This window comes from Anser cygnoides, chromosome 7, assembly GCF_040182565.1.
Source record: "Anser cygnoides isolate HZ-2024a breed goose chromosome 7, Taihu_goose_T2T_genome, whole genome shotgun sequence".
Taxonomy (NCBI): domain Eukaryota; kingdom Metazoa; phylum Chordata; class Aves; order Anseriformes; family Anatidae; genus Anser; species Anser cygnoides.
In genome coordinates, this window is record NC_089879.1 from 11884812 (window position 1) to 11902584 (window position 17773).

At 37.1% G+C, this 17773-nt stretch overlaps 1 long non-coding RNA gene across 1 annotated transcript; it reads left to right on the forward strand.

Moving 5' to 3' along the window:
• Nucleotides 1-176: 176 nt before the first annotated feature.
• LOC136791245 (uncharacterized) lies at nucleotides 177-5403 on the forward strand. Its single transcript, XR_010832846.1, has 3 exons — nucleotides 177-1192; nucleotides 1320-1405; nucleotides 3112-5403. It is a non-coding gene; the product is annotated as an uncharacterized lncRNA (long non-coding RNA).
• The last annotated feature ends 12370 nt before the right edge of the window (nucleotides 5404-17773 follow it).

The window sequence follows — 17773 nt, forward strand, 5'->3', positions numbered from 1 at the left end:
TCTTGCCATCTAATTTGTTCTCAGCCATTCCATGTTCATAGTAGTAAATGTTCTTTTTCAAGAGTAGATTGGTGAAAAGAGCCTCATCAAACTCCCAATGTGACTACCCAGCTGTGACATTTCTTTTGCTAATTCTCTGAAAGAACAACCCTGCAGCTCCTGACAATAATTAAACAAAACCCTGCACAAACTCCTGCTGTGGAAAAAGAATCAGACCCTACTCTTCATACTGCTAAGAGTATTACAAGCGCTTGTATTTTTTATTTTTATTTTTTCAGATGCACTTGTTTAAAGCTTTCCAGTAAGCTGTGATGTGAGTGCTGCCTCCCATGAATTTTCACTATGCACCAAGCAAAATGGAATCTCTCCTAATTATAACATATTACTTTGCAACTGGAAAAGTAACATTTTGAGGAGTGGCCCAGTTCCTCATCTTCTTTCTCTTTGTCTGCCCCTTGCTGGCAAAAATTGCTCTTGGTTTTCCTCCTTCATTCAGAGCTTGAGACAGGCAGAAGAAAGCAGGCAGACAGTTAAGGACAGCTTAGTCTGTGTGTACTGCCCTCTGCAAAAGTATTTGGTGTCTGGCTTCCAGGGATTCAGCTCCAGTGGTCCAGGCCAGGGAAACTACATTACAGAGCGACAAGGAGAAGGGAAAATCTTGAGCTGTGAACACCTACTCCTTAGCTCCACTCTTCACAAAACTCAGTCTCCCACCCACAGTCCTGTGGGACAAGTTGAACTCCATCCTCTGGAAGGCCCTTGTGCTCCATATCCAGATGTTAAAATATTACCTCATGCACTGCCTGCTGGCTCTTCTGTCACATAATATTCTCATTTGAAAACTTTTCACATTGACGAATAACTTTGATTTCATTTCATATGGTCAGTGCCACAAAAAGGGGAAAAAAATGCTGCCAGAATGTAAACTTTTCATGTGTTAAATGTTTTTGCCTTAGAGAGAAAAAGCAAATCAAAAATCCACCAATAGCAAAATGGAAATCATTAATCTTCAGAAGACTGAAAAAGAATGAGGAACATCATAAAGAGAAATGTTTCAGCAGCACAATCAAGCTGGAAGACTCCAGTGTTATTGGGTTACCCACTCCTATTGCAGTATGTCAAATTTCCTTACAATCAAAATTCATGTTTCTGAGGTGGAGCTTGTTTGCTGCTGTCAGAAAGAGCCTTCAAGGTAAGTACTGTGTGACCTGATGAAGTATAATGAAAGAGGAATATTGTATTTGCCATCTCTTTCTGACATATTTGAAAAGAGATTTGCATTGCCATGGTCTCTTATGGTGTTACTATTTCTACTGCAGGAGCCTAGACTTCAGGAAAACAAAAGGGTTTCCACAACAATTTAACGATTTTCCAGAGAAGCAGTGAGGTGATAATTTATAACAGGGTAAGTCAGGAAGAACTAACCCAAGACCTCTTGCTCAGATTCAGACCACAGCTGAACTTCTTCTAGACATTGTGGAAAATCAGTTTATTTCACCACGGAAACTCAGTTATTTAACTCACTTTATGTTTGGTGACTAGTGTACTGGACAGTTGAACTGGAACCATGGTGTTTCCTTATGATACTCCTAGCCAGGTCAAAATCCAAGAGAGAGGGGGAGACTGAGATTTCTCAAGAATTAGAGCACAGTTTTTAAATTCAGGGATGATGAGTGGCTTTCAGGGATGATGGGTGGCTTCCAGGAACTTCTACTGAAGTACATGCATAAGTTTCCTAATGTAGAGAAGAAAATGGAACAAATACCTCCTTCCAATCCCAGCTTAAAGAGCCTCAATACCAGGCATCTTCCTAGTCCTCTAACATGTACTTTGAGTCGGCTGCAAGTAGTAGACTATTGCACTATTGTTGATGTAAGATGGGCAACAACTGACGTATTCATTGGGAGTCATAGAATATCCTTGTCGATCATCAAGGAAGTCTCCTGTGCTCTGTAATTCCCACTAGCCCTCAAGATGTCCTGGTTTTGTCTTTCTACACAGAACAGTAATTATTCTTCTCTAGCCATTCCAGTGGGATCTCTCCATATGCAATGAATAGTGTAGTTTATAGGACAGATGCAGGTGAGATATAAGCTCACCTCTAGAATTGCCCTTCTACATTAGTGCAAACATTTCACACACTTACCCTGTGTATTTGGTTAATTTTAATCATGCCTGCATAAGCAGCTTTGTTCTTGTCAACTTTTAGAATTGGTTTAAGAAGCCTGAAATGGGATGATTGTGCAAATGCTTAACCTGCTGGTTTAAAGTCATGAAGGCCAGCATAAATAAATTTCAGATCAGTTTAATCTAAATTGTTTCACTTGCCCTAAAAGAGCTGAAGGATACTTACACAGGCAGCCCAAGAACCAAGGTGGGTATTTCTCCACTGAAAGGCAGTACCTCATTGGAAAGGGGAGATAGGTTTAGTGTTTGCTAACAAATCAAGAAATCAAATGCAAATGCTAAACTTTCATGGTGCTGGGCGTAGCCCATCTGACCTTTCTTTGAAAGTTTTAAAATATTTTTTTCCATTCTAGTACAATGCACAAGAATAATTTAGATTGTGAGATGCAGGAAGAAAGTCTGAGACAGAGGAGGTACATCAAATTAGAACATCTTTGTACAAGTTGTTAGATTTGTCCATCTAACACTAGAGTGGTTGTCTGCAGGATTAAGGGCAGGGCCGAGTGAAGGGCAAATACATATCAGTGCTTTGAAGAGGAAGGATCAAATTGAAGAAATCTGCTCTCCACTAGATTTTAAACTATATTTTAAAGGACATTTGAAGAAACAGAGAAAATACAGAACTGCTTTTTGAAGGAACCTAACTGTTTTTATGGTTAAAGTTAAGTGGAACCAAAATTTTGGTGCATCCAAGAGCTAGTTTTGTTTGAGTGCAGTGGTTGAAAAGCTTTGAATCCTTTTACCGAGGAGAGCTAGATTTTTGAAACAGATTTGAACCACACATATGCTGATAAAGAAGGTGGAAATAGTTCCCAAGTTTTAAGATAATAAATGTTTCTCCAGAATCCAGCTAAAATAACACTGCTTTAGAAGGATTTCTGTAATGGAATTGACTGAATTCACAAGTTTTTTTTTATTTTGCAGCAATATTTGTGTATATACATAGATATACACATTTTACTGTGTGAAAAAACGTACTTTTGCCTCATGTTACTGACCCTTCATCAAGCAGTGCCAGCCAGCTGCACCAATACTGAAAAAAAAAAGTCTTTAAAAAAAATTATTTCAAAATTCTTTCAAAATTCACAAATAGCAGCATGAACTCAGTGCAACAGGAGCCACATGGAAGGAGAATATGGTGAGTAGATCCATAAACTTCAATTAAACTCCCTGTCAGAAAACAGTAAAAATAATAATGACATCATTCAGTGAATGGGTCTCTCATGTTCATGAAAGGGATATTAGCAATTCCTGATGGTAAATCCTGGGAGCAGAAGGGAAATGATGAAATCAAGCAGAGGTGGATAGTACAAAACAAATTCAAAACGCCACCCAGTCGTGCTATATGGATAAGCCTTTCATTAGTCCCCCATGCTGACCACAGCAGAGGAGGTGGCTCCAGCTTCCTGTCACTGTTAAGGTGACAGGAAGTGGCTCCAACTTCCTGTCCTGAGTGTGATGAACAGAATTAGGTCTCATATCCCCTTTCACACTTCTCTCTGCACCCTCTGAAAACAGCAGCAGGGTGGGAATATATTTATGATCTATGAATGAGAGGTGACACTGAGGTCTCTTTGGGTGGGTCTCTCAGCTCTATTCCAGGCTTCCTGCAGACCCTGGAGGATGGTGGTGGAGAAAATGGGAGCTCTCACAGACCTCAGTCTATACTAATGTGCACCTCAGTCCTCTGCCTGATGGATCTGACCAGCCTGAGTGAGATGCTGTAAATCCCATGGTGTTTCGCTCTTGCTTTGTATGGCCTGTACTGGGCATACCAACTATTTGGGCTCCCTTCTTGGAGGATTCAGTGTCATACAGTGCAAAACACTGCAGGAGAGGTGGAAGGAAAATGTCACAGAATGAAACAATTGGGACTAAACCCATTATATGGCCCATGATCTTATGAAAGATTTTGGCACATCACAAAATCACTGAAAATCCAGTAGGACAGAGAGAAATCACACCTGGAATTGCCAGCATCTCAGCTATTTCTCTAAGTAGTGAGCCTTAGTTTCCCTCCTTAATGTAGGTATAAACTAATGTAAGTCTTCATTCATGTCCTGAACACTGTGGAGAAGCCAGAACAAAAATGAGAATGTGGGAATTCCGGCACGTTCACTTTTAGGCTTGAACTGTAATTTCGTTTTCTGCTTTTGCTCATAGACCTTTTTCTTATAAATTTAAAGGAAGATTATACAGTAATAAAGAGGTTATTCAGTGGAATTAATGGCTGGTAAATTTAGAAGAGATTAACAGGAGAGACTTTCTGTGCTGTGTGTCATTGGTGCATGTAATAATTCACTGTTGTCTCACAGGAGGTCAGCTAGTCAAATACAGTAGCTCGAATATAAAAAGAGACTAATAATGTATGATCTTACCATAGCTTATAGTTATTCAGGCTTTAAGTATGAACAATCAGTTCTCATACTTAGGAGAAATAAAAGCTACCCTTGTGGTGAGAAGGTTTTTGAAACTCTGCTTCCCCCATACCACTGATTCTGAGGGCTGGCCTGAGGCACCCTCCAAGTTGGTGAGCAGTACCACAGCAATGACCCAGTCCTTCATGAAGTCACCAGAGGTTTTTCTTTGATTTTTCTCAAGCAAAAAATCTTCAGAGACTTTCCCTCACACACACATATATTGGTTGCAGGCTTTTGAAGGGTGAGGTGGTGCTAAGCAGGAGAACAGAGAAAAAGAGAGAAGAAAAGGGCAATCTTTATTGTTTTCCTACCTTAGGCAAAGGCATCTGTAAATGACAAGAAATCAGACTTGATAAGCTTCTGTTGCTGGGCTGGAAAACCCTAATTTCCATGGAAACCTGACCAATTGCCAGACTGTACAAGAAAGGGTTGTGTATGAAAGAGGGATATTGGAGCAATCTGTTTTTCTAAGCACCTCAGGGGCTTGCTAGTCCCCTTATTAACCACTAATATCTTCATCCTAATTACACTGCTGTCCAGTCAACTACCTGTAATGAAAATGAAAGATGGACAGAGGTAATGACTACACAAAAAAATCAGAGGGCATAGAAGCATGTACGATCCCAGCTAGTTATTTATGAGTACTACATACATTAAATGTATCTGGGGCTCAGCCAGCCCTGTAGGCCGTATGAATATATCTCTGTTGTCTAAGAGACCTCTTTTTGCTCAAGAATTGGACCACAACCTGTGTGTGACAGAGCACTGTAAGAAAGCCGAGATTTAGGAATTTCTAAGACAGAAGGCTACTTTCAGATGGTTTAACAACCATTTTTAAGTTTACAAACCTTTGTGTACAAATTTTGGATGTTGATACATGTAAAGAAAGAAGAAACCTAACCTATACAGGGAACTACTATTATCTAATATAAACAAATTTATGAGGTAGTTCTGCATTTTGGCTCACTTGTGGAACCAAAAAAGAAAAGAAGGAAAATAAGGCAAATCATCCAGTTTGCAAGGTTGGTAGCTAGTCAGTCAATGAATGGACTCTCATGGCAATAAATCCCAAGCAGTGATTGAATTCAGCCCAAGATTTCTTTCTCACTTTTGAGTCCTAGTTTATAGACCTCAAGACAAGGCTTGTTAAGTTAGGCTGTAATTCCTCCATTATAAAATGTCATCTTAATGGTTCTGATCTTTTGGAAGACAGTTAGCAGATTAGGAGGTGATGGGATAGGGGAGAAGATTTATTGAATACTCAAAGCCATGTGGTAATCCAAAGGGATTTATAGACAGTACCAGCTCTTCACCACTTGTGCTGAACAAGGATGTGAATTGTTTGATTCTGTTAACACGAAGGACCTCCTACAACACAGTATGACATGAAAAAATATAAATATTGGTTTAGAAAATATATATCAGAAGTGGATTTCTCTCATTTTCCCATTAGTTTGTTTTAAAGGAGTAGAAACTTGTTTGGTGATCATTTTTAAGTCCTTAGATAATTTTTGTTCAGAGCTTCACTCTCAATTTAATGTCTTTGGATGAAGCTAGCTGGGAATTTCCATTAGAAATGTTTTTCTAGATGCTGGAGTGAGCCAAGCACCTGAAGTTAAAGCTTTGAACAAGTATATCGTTTAGTGGGTAATATTGGTGGTAGGGCGACATTTGGACCAGCTGATCTTGGAGGTTTTTTCCAACCTTAATAATTCTATGATTCTATACTATTCATTTCAGTTTGGATAGGAAAATTTCTAGGATTTGGTGAGAATTTTAGGTCAAGAAGCAATGGGAAAATGAATTGTAGTAGTCAGTAGTGCCCTGAGTGTCTAAGTGTTCAAGGCTATGAATTTCGTAACCTTGTTCCACCTAGTTCAGAACAAGACACTGGGTTTCAGGATGTCCTTGGATATACTAACAGCTACACTAATCTATAACTCTCCAGTTGTTTTCCACTGCTAAATCCATTGTAAAGAGAGAAGGAAAAAAAAAAAAACAAAACAACTCCCATATTTGTCAGTGAAACCGTACATGTAGCCAATATTTATTCTATTTCCATCCAAATTGTCTAGGCTATGCATAAACTAGAGTTTAAAGAGTTTGTATATACTACACTGTATACAATAATAATTATTTGTTGGTTTTAATCTGCAGTATTCCTTAATGCGTCTCTGATTAGATTCACTTATGAGCCTCATTAGTACACAGTACTGAATTAATTATAAGAATGTTTTTGTAACATCTTTAGGAGGTAGAGAAAAATGTTTTTCTTCAAGAAAAGAAGAAAAAGGTTGTCTATGATCTATCCACATTTACACATGATATTTATGAGTGACTCAAGAACAGAAAAACTAAGTCAAAATGCTTCATCCTTGCTCTGCTTTCCACACATGGGAAACTTTATCTCAAGTTTTAAAAGGATTGAAAGAACAATATTAATATTCATAGGTGGAACAGTAGTTATATCCTGGTGCACAAAAATGAGCAAGAGGGAACCTTCAATTGGGAAAGAAACAGTTGTTAGTTCAATTAATTTCATAGCATAAAAACAAAGCCCAGTTAAACAAGCATGATATATATATATACTTATATAATATATATGTATTATTTATATATATATACTTATCATTATTAAATTAAATCATAGCCATACTTCCAAAGGAGCCTGCTCTTTAAAAAAGAGTTGCAAGATAAACTATGTCATGTGGTTTTGGTACATCCAAGTACCAAAGTCTCATAGTGAGTAAACATACAGAGAAAAGAGGGGCTGACATTTCTCATACCTGGTAGAATTCTAAGATTTTCTGAAAAAGGCATAGCAAGAGCTGGAGATCAGTAGTGAAAGCCAGACAAATTCACTCCCACCCATAACAGACCTTTTTTTAACGGTCATGATGACTAATCATTTGCACAATTTACCATGGAACGAAGCAGATACTCCATCACTGGAAAATTTAAAATCAAGTCTGAGTGTTTTTTCAGTGAGATGTATTAACTAAGCTGGCAGCACCATGCTTCAGCAGGCAGAAGTGGGGAGGAATTACCTGATGAAATTTGCTACTCTGCATCATGAAGAAAAAAACACGCAGAACATAATAAGTATAACCTTCTGCCTATCAGACCCAACATCTTTATTTAGTGGTATGCAGTGGCAGGATTTTCACTGGTTTTAAAACCTGTTTTAACCCACTATGTGTTTCTGGAGAGACGCAGGAAAGGACCCCAAAGAACTACATATGGAAAGCCAGATCTAATTACTGAGGTTAACATTTTGCTACCCACAAACAGCAGTGTTTGTGCATGCTTCTTTCTGCTTTGGCTCAGAGCTAAATCTTTGCAAAGGTTTATATGTTTCCATCACAACTGACAGCTGCTGTATCTTTTGTGATTTTTCACACTGCTATATCACATAGCTTTATTTAAACTCAATTTTATTTTATTGTACCCCTCTGTGTTCTCCCTATTGGAATCTTATTTGTACTGGTATTTAAAAGCCAGTGTTATTTCAACTGGGGAGATTCCTGCCCCTCTAAAATATATGTATTTATTTCTTTGAGTTGTGGAATTACAATGCTCACACAACAGTTACTACAGGGTATAAAATTAATTCAATGCTGAATTAGCAGCTGGAATTACACCCTTGTCATAATGCTTTTAATTAGTCATTACTCATTGGAATAGAATCTTTTTTAATAGTTCTTTCACTTGATGAGACTGATTTTCACTGGGAGAAAAAGCAGCTGTCCCCAGCAATGGTAAATTTGAAACTATGACAAGCCATAGGGTTGTATCCAGGACATACAGTATGCTTTATATCACTCTGCTTGGCAATAGCTCAGTGCTACAGTCTGCACTGTATGGATTGCCCTGTAATATGCCTACAGAGTGCCTAATAATCTGCAGTGAGTAATAACAAGAGGCTCCTTATCATGATAGTTTTAAGATCAAATTTAGGAAATTCAACAGGGTTAATAAATAAAAGTTAGACATTCACCTCTGTGCAATAATAGTGTCAAGCCTATTTAGAGCTCCATCTTACAGGCTGAATTGAATTGTTATGAAGAAGTGAAGTGTAACACATTGTCACTCTTCAGTGAAGATCTGAGCTCTGCATAGCAATTGAGGAAGTTACTAGTTGTTACGTGATGGTTTCAGGCCACCTGCATGTCAGGAGACAAACCTAGGAAATGTAGGTGCTCCCCTGTGGTTTCAGTCCTTGTATTTGGGCTAAAGTCAATGAAACTTACAGACCCCAGTTTGGAGTGATGGCAGCAAGGCAGTTACGTCACTGTCCATACTCAAGGGATCACTGTGTTACAGTTGCCATGGTAAACCATAATTTCCAGTCACAGCTCTGCCTAGTCTCTCTCCTCCTTGCAAGAGACATTGGAAGGTGCTCAAGTTCCCTGTGTTAGTGTTGGATGTGTTTGGCTATTTGTTCCACACTTTGTTTCTATTCCCTGCTTCTCTTGCTCCAGGGTTCCTCTTCCTGCTGAGACAAACTCACCTCCACTGACCACACTACTGCCATGGGCATTTTCCCAATCTTGGCCAGTCCGTGAGATATAGGTGAACATGCTGGAGTTGTTGGTATAAAGAAACCACCAGTTATGTCCCTCTCATCCAAAAATACAACAGCATCTCCTAGCACCACTTCAGCTCCTGTGATAAGAATTTACTGTTTTTTTTTTTTTTTTTTTTTTTAGTTAGTTAGTTAGGTTTTTTTTTCCTGTTTTTCTGCTTCTGCAGAGATTTACAAGAAAACTCCTCAGGTTGATTCAAGTCCAGCCCTGCTTTATAAAGGGCAATGCAATGGTGGAAATGAGAGTAAGTTTAAAAGGTTTGTTCATGTGATGTTGGCTGTCCACTGTCAAATATAGAATACTGGACTGTAAAGGGAAGATGTGCTGGGCTACAAGTTGTCTCCCTGAAATATGATGTTTGTGCCTTGTGGTGGGTAATAAACGTCTCCAACCCTATAATGTAAGAATAGCTCTTGTGTCACTCCTATTCCAACCACTTTAGAAAAGCAATGCATTAGGCAGCGCAACAACTGTCTAGTTAAACCAAATGACCATTACTCTCCCTGCAATTGGAGTTCGTGTAGTTTCCAACCTGTTCTGCTGAGGAAGGAAACCTGCCTAAGACAATGAAATTTGCTTCAGCATTATTTTGAGTTACATACTGCTCTTTGCATCTGTCTTTCTGAAGAGTGATGTGTACATTCTGCAAGCCAGTGGATAAGACTATCATCCTGTCTTGTTTTTTTTTTTTCAAAAAAATCTATTTTTCACAAAATTATGTTTTTCACTTCAGTTCGCCAAACCTGAAAAAGTTCATGGGATTAGGAATACCATATGACAAAATCTCTGTTTCTGTTCCTACATATGTTTTGATCAGCTGCCCAACTTCAACTTAATTTGATTTGACACAGATCTCCTACATTCAACACTCCTATAGGGTGCAGGTCAATAATACTTCCAAGGGAGAAAGTATGTGGGTTCTGAACGTCCATACAAAACTGTTTTGTACGGTTATTTTTTCTTCATATTAAGCAGGGAAATTAAGGGCATTCAGGTAGTCTGAAGGGAGTCTAGTCTGAAGTTATTGGTTTGGGGAGGATGTGGGTTTGTAGAGGATACAGTGGGAAATCCAATGTTATACTATCAAATATAAATCTAATAGAAAAACAAACCTCATTGGGTCCATTGCTAATAGGAACAAGTTCATTACAAATTCTGTTTTTTGCTGTTTCTTTTTGTACAATGATATTCATTATGACTGTTTTCTTTTTTCCCTTTGGATAGGAAAGAAAAAATAAAACTTTTTTTTTTTTTTTTAATTTGGGTTAACTTTGCCTAGACTAATGGAAAGTGTATTTGTGCATTTCACATAAATGCTCCTTACATTCTCTTCCATGGACCAGATGTTATGGTCATGCTACCTGTCTTGTGAACAGTCCCTGCTGCTGAGAATTCCACACATATTGCACTGTTAGAGCTAAAAGTATTTAATTTAGAGCCTACTCCAAACAAACAAAACATAAATAAACATTTCTAAATGCAGTTATGTTCAAAATTTCTTCCAGGAAAAATGTGCCATGCTTCATCATTTCTTCCCAATTAAGATAAAACCATGAATCAGTATATAAGAATTTTATATGGGAGGAGAATACAATCTGAGTGAGTTTAGCTGTGATTATTATTCCTGGCTATTATATTGTTAGTTAAAAATCACATTTTTGTATATTCCTATTTATCATTTCATAATCCACATCCTCCTCTTCAAATAAATCTCTTGATAACAATGAATGATGCCATCTTACAAGTGCAGAAATATCATGAAATGGGATTTCTGATGCAAACTCATTGAAATCTTTGTATATTCTCTTTGACTTCAGTGGCCTTTGGATCAGATCCCTGGTGTGTTTATCTAGCTTGAAAGTGTTCCCAAGGTTGTGCTGCCCTGAATGAGAAATAAAATAATTCAATTCCAGATATTAAGTAGCTTAACAGAGGGAAAAGAGAAGGGAAGGGGAAGGGGAAGGGGAAGGGGAAGGGAAACAAGAAAAGAAAAGAAAAGAAAAGAAAAGAAAAGAAAAGAAAAGAAAAGAAAAGAAAAGAAAAGAAAAGAAAAGAAAAGAAAAGAAAAGAAAAGAAAAGAAAAGAAAAGAAAAGAAAAGAAAAGAAAAGAAAAGAAAAGAAAAGAAAAGAAAAGAAAAGAAAAGAAAAGAAAAGAAAAGAAAAGAAAGGAAAGGAAAGGAAAGGAAAGGAAAGGAAAGGAAAGGAAAGGAAAGGAAAGGAAAGGAAAGGAAAGGAAAGGAAAGGAAAGGAAAGGAAAGGAAAGAAAAGAAAAGAAAAGAAAAGAAAAGAAAAGAAAAGAAAAGAAAAGAAAAGAAAAGAAAAGAAAAGAAAAGAAAAGAAAAGAAAAGAAAAGAAAAGAAAAGAAAAGAAAAGAAAAGAAAAGAAAAAGAAAAAAAGAAAGAAAAGAAGAAAGAAAAGAAAAGAAAAGAAAAGAAAAGAAAAGAAAAGAAAAGAAAAGAAAAGAAAAGAAAAGAAAAGAAGAGAAAAGAAGAGAAAAGAAGAGAAAAGAAGAGAAAAGAAGAGAAAAGAAGAGAAAGAAAAGAAGAGAAAAGAAGAGAAAAGAAGAGAAAAGAAGAGAAAAGAAGAGAAAAGAAGAGAAAAGAGGAGAGGGGGAGGGGGAGGGGAGGGGAGGGGGAGGGGAGGGGAGGGGAGGGGGGGGAGGGGAGGGGAGGGGGAGGGGAGGGGAGGGGGAGGGGAGGGGAGGGGAGGGGAGGGGAGGGGGAGGGAGGGGAGGGAGAGGAGAGGAGAGGAGAGGAGAGGAGAGGAGAGGAGAGGAGAGGAGAGGAGAGGAGAGGAGAGGAGAGGAGAGGAGAGGAGAGGAGAGGAGAGGAGAGGAGAGGAGAGGAGAGGAGAGGAGAGAGAGGAGAGGAGAGGAGAGGAGAGAGGAGAGGAGAGGAGAGGAGAGGAGAGGAGAGGAGAGGAGAGGAGAGGAGAGGAGAGGAGAGGAGAGGAGAGGAGAGGAGAGGAGAGGAGAGGAGAGGAGAGGAGAGGAGAGGAGAGGAGAGGAGAGGAGAGGAGAGGAGAGGAGAGGAGAGGAGAGGAGAGGAGAGGAGATCGTGGTGTGGTTACAAATTTTTCATTCTTTTTGCTGGTTTTTCTCAGTGTGTAGGTAGATAAAGCTTTTCTCTCTTCTGGGCTAGCAGTTATGCGGATTAAATCATAGGAAGAATTTCATTTAATCAGTTCAATGAATTTTAGCTTATTAGAAATTCATGTAAATTGTCAAGTTCTAAGTCCTCCCAAGATTACCCTGTTGTTTTTTTTTTTATTTTTTTTTTTCATTTTTAAGAAGTACATGGAAATGTTTTATCCATAGACTGTTGGGTTCAGCTAATTACATTAACAGCTAATACGATTTCCTTGTTTATGCTGTTTGTACAGGAAGATGATTGTCTAATCCTTTAAGCAGTACATTTAATTTTGGTTTCTATTTCAAGTCTTTAAATTGTGTTAACAACTTCTAGTACTCAAGGTAAACGTAGTTTAAATCTTAAATGTTTACTTCTGAGTAGCTTCAAAGATGAAGCTGCTCTGGTTTCATTTCAGACAAGGAACATAATTTCATGCCCACTGGTGCTAAGCTGGAGGGCAATGGAGGAAGCAGGGAACAGGAAAATTATTTTTCTAAAGCAAGTTTGGGACATCATCTGCAAAATTGTCACACAGTGTCTTGCTAAATTGTTCATCACTACATTGCATTCATTACCACTAATTATCTGTCTGTCTGTCACATATGTCAAATCTGGCCATCCATCTCTATGTAACTATTTTAAATTTCCATTTGAAAGAACATAATAAAATTATACTCAGTCTAGCAAACCTTTGTATATCAATTACGTTTCCACTCTTCGGATGTTATGTTTCTGTTGTATCTTTGAAATAAGACTGAAGAGGAAAGTAAGTCTAAAAAGTCTTGCATAGCAAAGAAACAGATGTCACTACCTAAAATTGCATGCAGATACAATTGTCAGTTAGATTTCTTTTGCTTTGTCTATTTTTTATTAAAAATAAATAAATAATAAAATCAATGATGCTGACAGTTTTCAGCATGACAGCCCTGGAGATTTGATGGGTTTTCAATTTTTTTCTTTTTTCTCAACCTCTTGTATTTCAACACCAACACTTATTCTGGTTCTATGCATCCATTTTAAAGATTTCTCCTGTAATACAGAAAAGTACGGCGTCTCAAGGTATCATCCAAGAACAGTAATACTCCATTCTCTGTGACATTTCCACTAGTGTTTCTCTACAAGAATTTTCAACCAGTGATCCATTATTTCTAGGCAATTCATGGAAGGTGACATAGAAAATAAATTAATGTAATTTCTCAAAAAACTCTACCTAATACAGACATCTGAAAGTATCTGAATCTCCTGGGGAGAATTTGCAGAAAAAGACTATAAATAAATAAATAAATAAATGAATGAATAAATAAGTGCAGATATGTCTACCACACGCTCTGGAGAACATATTAGCATCAGTTATTGCTTAAGGAGGCATCTACACCTGAGATAGCTTAGGGGATATACTGTAAGAAGAGAGACTTGTAAACAGAGAGATTAGACTTCAGCTATTAATTCTGTCTTGGAAGAGTCTGAGTAAATCACTTCCTTCATTTCCATGTCTACAGAAGAGAACAGTTTATGCCTCTTCTCCTCTTTCCTTTCCTTCTTATCCTTCCTCTGGGTTAAGAGAAGGAATTTTCTTGTATTAATAAAGAGAAGATTCAAGTAAAGATTAAAGAGAATAAACATAATAATTTTTGAAGGAAGGTACAGAAGTTACTGTGGGATTCTTGTCATGATCTGTGCAGGGACTTCCACTATTCAAAAATCTCATAAGTGATCTGGAAAAGTGAATGAATAATGTTGGAACAAAATTTCCCGATAGTGAAAAATTTGGAGAGACTCAAACTAAAGTAGCTAGATCTGAAGCAGAGTGGGAGAAACTGTTGGATATCTCATGATATTGAGCGAGACGATGATAAAACAGGGAATGAAAGCCAAAATAAAGTAATGCACCTGGGAACACTAATTCTAGCTGTCCATACTTAGTGATGGGTTCAGCAGGAGGCTTCTAACAATTTATCCTGGCTGTGGCAAATCTTAGTGCCTGAAGCTTGCCCCAAGCTAATCATATCCACCGTCTCATTTCTGTCAGTCTGAAAAACAACTACGTTTTCTTCTTCAACAGTAAAGTTTTTGTGACTTTTTCTAATTTCCAAATATTTCATAGAACCAAGTCAGAATGCAGAAAGAATACTTAAGGCAGTAAAACTAACAAGAGGTAACTTCTAGTTGGGGTGAATCAAAGTGGAAGGAAAGGGGTCATAAAGGAACTAATGATATAGATCTGCTGATGATATAATGATATAGATTCAATACCTATATATAGATTAAATTCTATAATTTTATATAGATAAATATAATGATATAGATTCATAACTCAGCAGAAAGATTATGAAGTGAGTGAGGACAATTCCCTGAAAACATCAGATCGGTGGTTAAAACCAACAAGGCAATTATTAAGGAAAACACCGAGAACTAAACAGAAAACCCTACAGCGCCACTGCATAAATCTGTAGTGCACAAGCACCGTGACTCCTGAGGCAGCTCTTATTCTGCACCAAAAAAAGGGGCACACTCAAAAGGACAAAAAGCAGAATGACAACTTAATAAGGAAAGTTAGAATGACAATGAGGTAAAGAAAGACAGAGGACACTGGAAATCCTCAGCTTCTGAGACAGATGACAGGTATCCTGGGTATACAGTTAGTTCTCAAAAATCACCTGTGATGCGAAGACAGGGGAAACGAGATGATGGGTTGCTGCTTTCAACAGTTTAAGAGCAAAAAACACACAGTGTTTTTATTGGGTGTCAGAATTTATAATACTCAGAACAAAACATTTTCCAACATCACATAACTAAATCATGGAATCTGTTGTCACAGTATTTTGTAGATGGTCAAAATATCAATGGATTAAAGTAGAAGTTAAATAAGAAAGAGCCTCACTGTTACCTGTTATATTCTTTAATCTGGGTATAACCTCTAGTTCAGTGTTGTTAGAAACTGGGGTGGGGGGGTTATATCACAAATATTTTCAAAAGCATCCAATATTATCTGCTGTCAGCAACCGAGAAATAGCCTAGCTGGTATTTTGCCTGACCTAATAATGCAACTGTTTTTATGTTGTTCTCTTTTACTAGTAGTGGAATTATCTTAGTTATGACTGCACTATACACAGAAGACATTGAGCCCTGCATCTGGATCATAAACAAAGATGAGTTCTTGTTTATCCATATAATATCATGTAAATTAACAACAATACATTACAGTTATCAACATGTATTTCATAGAATTGTCACTGTCACCAATATCAGAGCATGCTATGTGTGTTTTTTATCTCTAGGAAGGAAGAATTAAATCTATGTTTTATATTTTAGCGAGTAAGAAGTTTCCATGCTGTCACTTTTCAGATGGGGAAACAGAAGTGGAAAAATAAATATTTCTCCATAACTCCATTTCCTATCAGTAAAAACAGAATAAACAATTGTGAGCTAGTATTAAGAAATGCTATTTAGAGCTAGTTTAGATTGTTGCATTTCTGTCCATGATTTCCTAGCTGATATAATGAGTCACCCCTTGATATCCTTGATCTTTTTCTTACATAAACATAAAGCTGCAAGAAAAGTGGATGATGACAACACAGTCATTTCAGTTAAAAGTCACTATTCACCTGCCAATGAAAAAAATGTTAAAACAGACTTTTTTTTTCTTTTTTTTCCCTGCCAGTCCTCTAAGGAAACTCAGACTTACACGTATAAAAAGTACTGGATGTAATCCTCTTATCCACCTAGTCCAAAAATGAATAAAGACCTTATTAGTCTGATGTTTTTTAACCTGATCATTTCCATTACAGTGATAGACAGCAGAAAACAGTGTAAACAGAAATATGCTCATCTTCACAGAGGATCAGACTGCTAGAGCTCAGGCTCTGAGTTGTCCTGATAGATTATGGTGGAGATAAGGAAGGCCTTTGGTTCATTTTTGCTAGTGATAACTCACCAGCAAGGGGAACTGACATTCAAGCTCACGCTTCTGCCTCTGATAATCATATTATAAAATCAGAATTTTTATTAGGCCCCAGTTTGTTGCAAAAGATAGAATACAAAATTTTAACAGTTTTGTAATCTCCTCAGGACACAGTAACACAGATGAAATGTACTAGACAATGTTAAGGCAGAATAACTGATGCAGTAATCCAGGAGGTTATATGAGTATATTGTAGGTGTAATGTGTTTTATAAAGTACACTGCAAATTTATCTTTGCTTCTAAACTCTTTTGGACATGAGGATAAAAATTAATATCTTAGTCTGGCCTTGAAATGCAGAAAAAAAATTTAGTTGGACTTTATCAATACCATTTTTCCGATACTCTTAAAATGGGTAAAAATTAATTTCCCTCATTTGCACTTAGAATATTGTCTTGTAACTTCTAGATAGATAACAAAGTGAAAATTCTCTAAATGAGAAAAACAAACTAATAAACAAACAAAAACATACTACTTCTATGTAAGCCATATATTTGTAGCTGAAAAATAAGGTGTCTAGTTTGTGAATTCAGTTCAATAACTGTTCGAATTCGGGTTGTTCTTTATGTTGATTGCTGACTCCTTACCACCTCCATCACTAGCTTGAGTGTCGATGCAGAAAGGAAATTCTTTAGAACTTGTTGACCAATTGTTGGACTTTTTCATCAACTATCATATATCCAAGGATTGTTTTCGCTATCCATAATTTCTGAAGACAGTTTCTATCACATAAAATTGTTTTGGGAATGGAGGGGAGAAGAAGAATTGTTGTGGGGGTTTTGATTGAAACTTAAACATTTCTAGCTAAAAAGTGATTTATTGGAAAAGCAATAATCTGTTTTGTTAAAAAGACATTTTTCTTCAAAATCACTATGTTTTTATTGATCTGCTGCAGTGGTTATATACACCCCTATATTTCAATCCAGGGAAATGGACTCTATAACATACTCTTACTTCAGGTGTATGATATCTCTTTTCAACACTGGAAGCAGATTGAAGAGGTTAGACCTTCACATTCTAATGATTATTGAATCTTTTGGCAGCTCTTCCTCAATACTTGAAGGACAAAATAAGTATAAAAAATAAAAATTAAGAGGCAGTCAGAATTCTTGTCTGGATTGAAGATTCCTTCAATGAATAAATCAATAAATAAATAAATAAGATTAAAAAGGCTTGTGCTTCATTTGAATGCATTTTCTTTGAAGACTGGTCCCTCAGCGAAAGCTCTGTTATAGTATAAGGATGGTACATTATAATTGTCAAGTGAAATTAGACTGGAATTGTACTCTAAATGTTAATATTGTGCATGTGTGCTTAAATAAAATATATTATACTTGTCAGCTTGAAAGAGCTGTAGAATTGTAGCAGTGAGAAAGCTATCTACCCATCCGAACCGCTAGCAAAAATTAATATTCGGCCAGTTATAGAAAATCACCTTTATCTCTACAGGTTGCATGACAACTGCAATCCTTTTTACCCGTATTTGCAG